The 6,039-nt window shown below is 45.3% G+C and overlaps 1 long non-coding RNA gene across 1 annotated transcript in view; it reads right to left on the reverse strand.

The window, feature by feature from the left end:
- Positions 1-3,961: 3,961 nt before the first annotated feature.
- The window catches only part of LOC145723690 (uncharacterized), a 6,681-nt gene continuing 4,603 nt past the window's right edge, over positions 3,962-6,039 (reverse strand). Inside the window, exon 2 of the long non-coding RNA XR_014148948.1 lies at positions 3,962-4,116. This is a non-coding gene — a long non-coding RNA (uncharacterized LOC145723690). The remainder of the gene's footprint in view (positions 4,117-6,039) is intronic.

The raw sequence follows: 6,039 nt of genomic DNA on the forward strand, positions 1-6,039 counted from the left end.
TCCTCCCCCAAGATGCCCTGCCCCCCTCCCCGTGGGCTCAGCTTCAGTTTTCCAGGCTGGGGAGGCCCTGAGTGCACAGATGCTTCCCCCCTGTCCCACCGGGGGAGGACAGGACTTGGCGGACCCTGGAGAGATTCTGTGCCTTCTGGCTTCCCCTGGAAACTTGTGCCCAGCAGGGCTCCCTTTGGCTGCCATCCTGGTCTCAGCCCTCCCGTCTGCCAGGAAAGGGCCTGGACTCAAGAGAGAAACCTGGAATCTGCACTCGGCCGCTGCTGGTCCAGCTGGGTCCACTTCCTAAGCTCCAGGGCCTCCGCCTTCTCCTCCTCTTCCTGAGGAAGGCCCTGGAGAGCCTGTGAGCAGGGCAGACAGCTGGGGGCGGGGAGTTCAAGGGACCAGGATTTACCAGATCAAGCCCTCCAGATGCCTGGGTTCAAAGCTGGTGGGGCCACCTGCTGGCCATGTGCTGTGGGCACATGTAAGATCCTCTTTGTGCCTTTGCTGTCCTCCGAACATGGTGATAAGGAGAGAACTGACTCCACTCCTGTCTGGGCAGAGACACGGGGCAGCATCTGAGGCTCTGGGCGAGGGTCACTCCTCATTACGATTCGCTGCCAGGACAGCCTCGGAGCACGATGACCTCTCAGAGCTCGGTCATCCGTGTCCACCTCACGCCTCAGTCCAGAGGGTCGCAGGAGGTCAAGGTCAGCGCTTCCTTCAACAGCCACCCAGCGAGCCATGTTTCATTGGCTTTCCTTGGACTTTCCAAGGCAGAGTCCTATTGACATGGCCAGTGGGTCCATTTCCCAAGTAGGACTCACCAGGTAAGGTGACTGGGGCTCTCTTGGGTTTTGTTTCTCACCACCGAAAACAGAAGTATGTGACTCTATTTCATGTACCCTCAAGTTGTAATCGAGTTTTAATCACCTGGAGAGGAAGTGAAAGCAAGTTCAATGCTAAGCCCGTCTCTCCCATGAGAAGGGAAGAAGATCATTGCAGGTGGAACATGATTGGGGTACCAGGGACCTCACTGCGTCAGTGTGTGGCCCAAGCCGTGAATTTGGGTTGGAGGACCTCTCTCCGGAAGGGTTTCTTGACCAGATCATCCTGGAGATGGCCGTACAGGATCTGGTCTTCGACGATTTCTCTTGCTGGGCCATGACTTTCTTCTCGCTTATTCTCTGTTCTCTTCCATTCAGTTGTCTTTTGGGGCTCATTTGCTGGTTGTTCACAGTCTTACAGAGTAACTTTCTTCCAGGGACTCCCATCCCCGGAGAGCTTATGCTGGCCTCCTCCCGTTCTTTCTGGAATCTGCTTCTTTGGAGGAGCTATGCTGGTATTTTCAAAAGGTTCCTTGCTGACTTGTCTTTTTTTTCAAAATTGGATAATCTTTTAATCACTTTTTCTTTTTTGTGGTGACATTTTTTGAGCTTTTGATAAATCCATCGTTGATCGCCTGGTATCGTCGGTTTATGGAGTGTACCAAAAGAAAAATAATGGTCATTATGGACCGCCCCCCCCCCCAAAACTTCAAAAAAACCTGTCCTAAGTCTGTAAGCCTGGGTGGGATAGCCAGTACCAACCCAATCTTATCCTCTCTTTCTGTAGCTTTAAGATGTGAGAGTTCTTCTAAGGTTGTGGTGACACCTTAGTGTTTTGGCTCCAATGGGTCAGACAAGTCAGAACTGTCCTAGGCACTTCCTTTAGAAGACCCATTTTCTCATGTCCTTCCTATATCTCCCTGAGTAAAGGACTTCATTATTTCACTTACTCATGTTTCAATTCCTTTCTTCTAAGTGTCTCGTTGGTTAGGGAGTGCCACTAAGTAGTTGTCATCCAAGGTCCAAGGAATGGCCAGTGAGACATGAACCTCCCCTAAAGAGGGTCTGTACCTGACTTGAGCTTTACTTGGAGCAATGACCTGCCACCCTCCTCACCCCCATGACATCTCATCTTCTTGAGGTAGCCATCCCACCCTGGCTATGTCCCAGTGCCCCAGTGGTATCAGGTGGACTTGTCAATAAGAGTTGAGTTTGTAGGGTGTTAGGAAGAAATGTGTCGGAAGAAGTGCAGGAGCTACAGAGTCTCTATGTGCCCAGACTTCTTTATGCCTTGTTCCCAGGGAGACAAGTGACTACCTGGCCGACAAGCAGCTCCTCCTCTAATTGGATCTCAGTGAGACCTTTGCATCTACCCATTCCCTCCCTCTGTGACTCATCCACAGACATCTCTCTGGATCTGCTGGCTCCCTGAGTCCATGCTGCAGAGGGAACTATCCTTACAACGTTCCTTGTCTTCTTCCAGCTTCACCCATCTCCCATTCCACCCTATCTGTCCACTGTTCCCTATGGAGTCAGAAAATGTCCCCCCGATGCTTTAGAGGTTAAAAAAAATGGGCTCAGAAAGAGTGGTCTTCACAAGATCACATGGAGTTGACAGTGAGGTAAGACCTCAATTCCAGGGCTTAGTAATACGGGGCAGCCTCCCAGAGATTCCTGATGTCCAAGAGTCCCAATGAGATAGGACAGACAGGGGGCCCAAGAAGGGTTGTCGGAGCCTACCACCACCAACGCCCCACCCAGGGCACCTGGCCTGCAGTATCCATGGTGATGATAAATAAACTTTACCTGTTGCCTCTTCCACTGCTGCCATGTCTCCTCTCATCCTATTCCATGATGAATGTCCAAATGTTATCAACAGAATTGGGGAATGGAGCCCGAAGGTGAGGGGCCAGACTCTGGACGTGGCAACATTGCAGTCTGGAGGCGTGGAGGCTCGGAGGCTCTGAGTTCAGGGTCTTCCAACCTTGGGAGGAAAGTAGCAGTGCCCAGGGGACCAGGGGATTGGGGACCAAGTTTCTACCGGGAAACAAGATTATAGGCATGGTGAGTGATGTTTATGTGGTCCCAGCACACAAGAGCTGGGACTGGCTGGATCGAAGCCTGGGTGCTCAAAGGTTGTCCGAGAACAGGGCAGACATGTGGATTGACGTGGGATCTCCCAGGCCCTGGAGGCCCAAACATTGCAGCAGGGACAGTGCGAAGGGGACTCCGACATGGGGGAGGGGCAGGAAAAGGTGTTTTGTATACATTTTCAAAATCCAAATGACGAATTCACATTTTAAGAGGCAGATAGCTCTCTACCAGGTTCACAAAGAACTTCCTCTTCCTCTCCCCAATGTCTGCTCTCAGCTGAAATGCTGTCATTTGAACTTTTCCTATTTTTAAAAAACCTCCTTCATATCTCTCTTCCATCTCCTCCTGTACCCCTGATATTTCTTCCTTAGTCTCTTGTATCCTACATTTGTCTCTTGCTCTTAGAGATGAGTGCTTTATTAACCTTATACACTGCTTTATTAATGTGATTGAAAATGTTTGGTCATATTTTTCATTTGCCTGTGGCAACATTTTTTGGGGATGCTTTTCCTGTCCTTTTTCTCATCTTTGATTCAATTTGTGCTCATTCTTTTTAGATAACTCATATGTGAATGAGTTGAATTTACTTGTACTCAGTTTTTGTAAAAGTTTCGTGTGGACTGTGTCTCAAGTGCCAATACGCTTTATTGTGTCTCGAGGTTTTGTGTGCAGTTGTTTTCACCCATCCGAAGGAGAACAAAATGCATAGTATCTATGCGAGGTTTTATAATATGTATAGTAAGCTATAGTGAATACTAATAAACTATGTGTCCAACTCTCAGCTTCAGAAATAAACCACCATTATCTGATGGCCTCTGTGTGCCCCCAAACATTGTGTCTCCCTCTCTCACACCCAACGTAACCACTATCCTGAATTTTATTAGTCACTTGCTTTTCTTTATAATTTTACTATGTTTTTGGTATATTCACAGAATTCATTAACTGTTTGCATGCCCTAGAACATTATATATAAGTGATTATAGTCTGGATGTCTGTCTTAGGTCACTATCGCTCAACAATACTACATAACAAATCACCTCAAAGCCCAGTGGGATGTCCCAATAGACATTTATTTCACAGCTGTGTGCCTGGGGGTCAGTGGCACTCAGTTGGGCTTGGGCGCAGGATCTAGGCTGCATCCAGATCTGGTCCACATGTCTCTGAACTGTATGAACCTCTGGTTCCCTGAGGCATGCTCTCTGGGCTGCAAAAGACAGAAGCACAAGGGAACAAGACCAAGCATGCAAGCTCATTTTAGATTTCAGTTTATGTCACGTCCACTAATCACATTGACCAAAGCAAGACCTATTGTCTAGCCCAAAGTCAAGGGTCAAAATTATATTGTGGAGTTGTTCTGTGTTAGAACATGTAGCTGTAGTGTGTTTTTATTGATGTATCATATTTCATTGTAAAGACTATTTTCCCATTGTTCTCATAATGAACATTTGAGCGGTTTCCAGATTTTCCTAAGATAATACTATTGTGAACAATCTTGCAAATGTGTCCCATGGCCGATGTGTAAAAATTGCCATAGATTATGTAACTAGTTAGCATAGTTATCCAAAATTTTGAGGTAAGGTAGAAAGATGATTATGTGACATTTTATTAAGTCCATTTCAATGTCACCTGATTCCCATGGACTGAAACTTTGTTGATTGCTCTTGCAGTTGATTGGGGCTAATGTTTTCTAACTCCCTAATGTTAAAGGTTGACTTGTAGAAGACTGGTTAGGTGTGTTGATTCTAAAATTAGTCAGGAAAGGAGGTAACATCAAAAGTTAGAGTAGTTTCACGGTGTGGGGCAACAGTCAGTTTATATCTAACTTAGCAATTTTATGTCGGCATTTTTTCCCATAGATTATATAAAAACACTCATGTCCTTACTTAGTTTTGCTTTATGCTGCTTTCTTTATTAATGAGTTGAATAAAATCTTGGCATATGCTTGCCATTTATATGAGATTAGCAATTTGAGAATGACACATCTAGAGATCTAGGAGTAGAATTGCTGGTTCACAGGAGAGATCACATTTAATTTCAGTAAGATAAAACTATTTTCCAAGGTGACTGGATCAAGATATACCCCCTCCCCCAAGTTCAAGAATAACCCACCTGCTTGAGATTCTCTCTCTCCCTCTCCCTCTGCCCCTTCTCCCTGCTCGCCTGCACTCTCACGCTCTCTCTCTCTCTCAACAACTTCATTCCTTTATTGCTGAAAAATATTCTATTGTATATAGAAACCACATGGTATTCACCCATTCATCAATGACTGAGGATCTGAATTATTTCTACTTTTTGCCTATTTATGAATAAAATTGCTATGAACATTTGTGCTAAGTGTTTGCATGGATATAGGTTTTCCTTTCTCTTGAGTATATACCTAGGAGTGGAATTTCTGGGTCAAAGTATTCAACCTTTGAGGAGCCACCAAACTTTTTTTTTTTTCAAGTGCATGCGCCATTTTAGATGCTCACCAGCAATGTGTGTATGAGGATTCCATTTATTGCCCAACCTGACCCTTGCTATCACCTGTCTTTTTGACAGACCCCTAGTGGGATGGTATCTCATTCGTCCCAGTGAAGTGGTGTCTCATTGTGCTTTTGATTTGCATTTCCCTAATGACTAATGGTGTTGAACAGCTTTTCATATGCTACTGGCCTTTGTAGATCATCTTTGGAGAAACGCCTATTCAAATCTTTTGCTCATATTTTAGCTGTTTTTTTGTCTTTTTGTTGAGTTGTAAGAGTCCTTTATGTATTCTAGATGAAAGTCTTTTATCAGAAAAAAAAAGTCTCTTATCAACTGTTGAATCTCAGATCTGTACCTCTGAAACAAATAATGCAATATATGTTAAGAAAAAAAAAAGAAGAAGAAGATAGCAGGAGGGGAAGAATGAAGGGGGGGAAATCAGAAGGGTAGACGAACCATGAGAGACGATGGACTCTGAAAAACAAACTGAGGGTTCTAGAGGGGAGGCGGGTGGGAGGATGGGTTAGCCTGGTGATGGGTATTGAGGAGGGCACGTTCGGCATGGAGCACTGGGTGTTATGCACAAACAATGAATCATGGAACACTACATCTAAAACTAATGATGTAATGTATGGGGATTAACATAATAAAAAAATTTTTT

Source organism: Leptonychotes weddellii, chromosome 10 (assembly GCF_054177405.1).
Source record: "Leptonychotes weddellii isolate Sample4059 chromosome 10, ASM5417740v2, whole genome shotgun sequence".
NCBI lineage: Eukaryota > Metazoa > Chordata > Mammalia > Carnivora > Phocidae > Leptonychotes > Leptonychotes weddellii.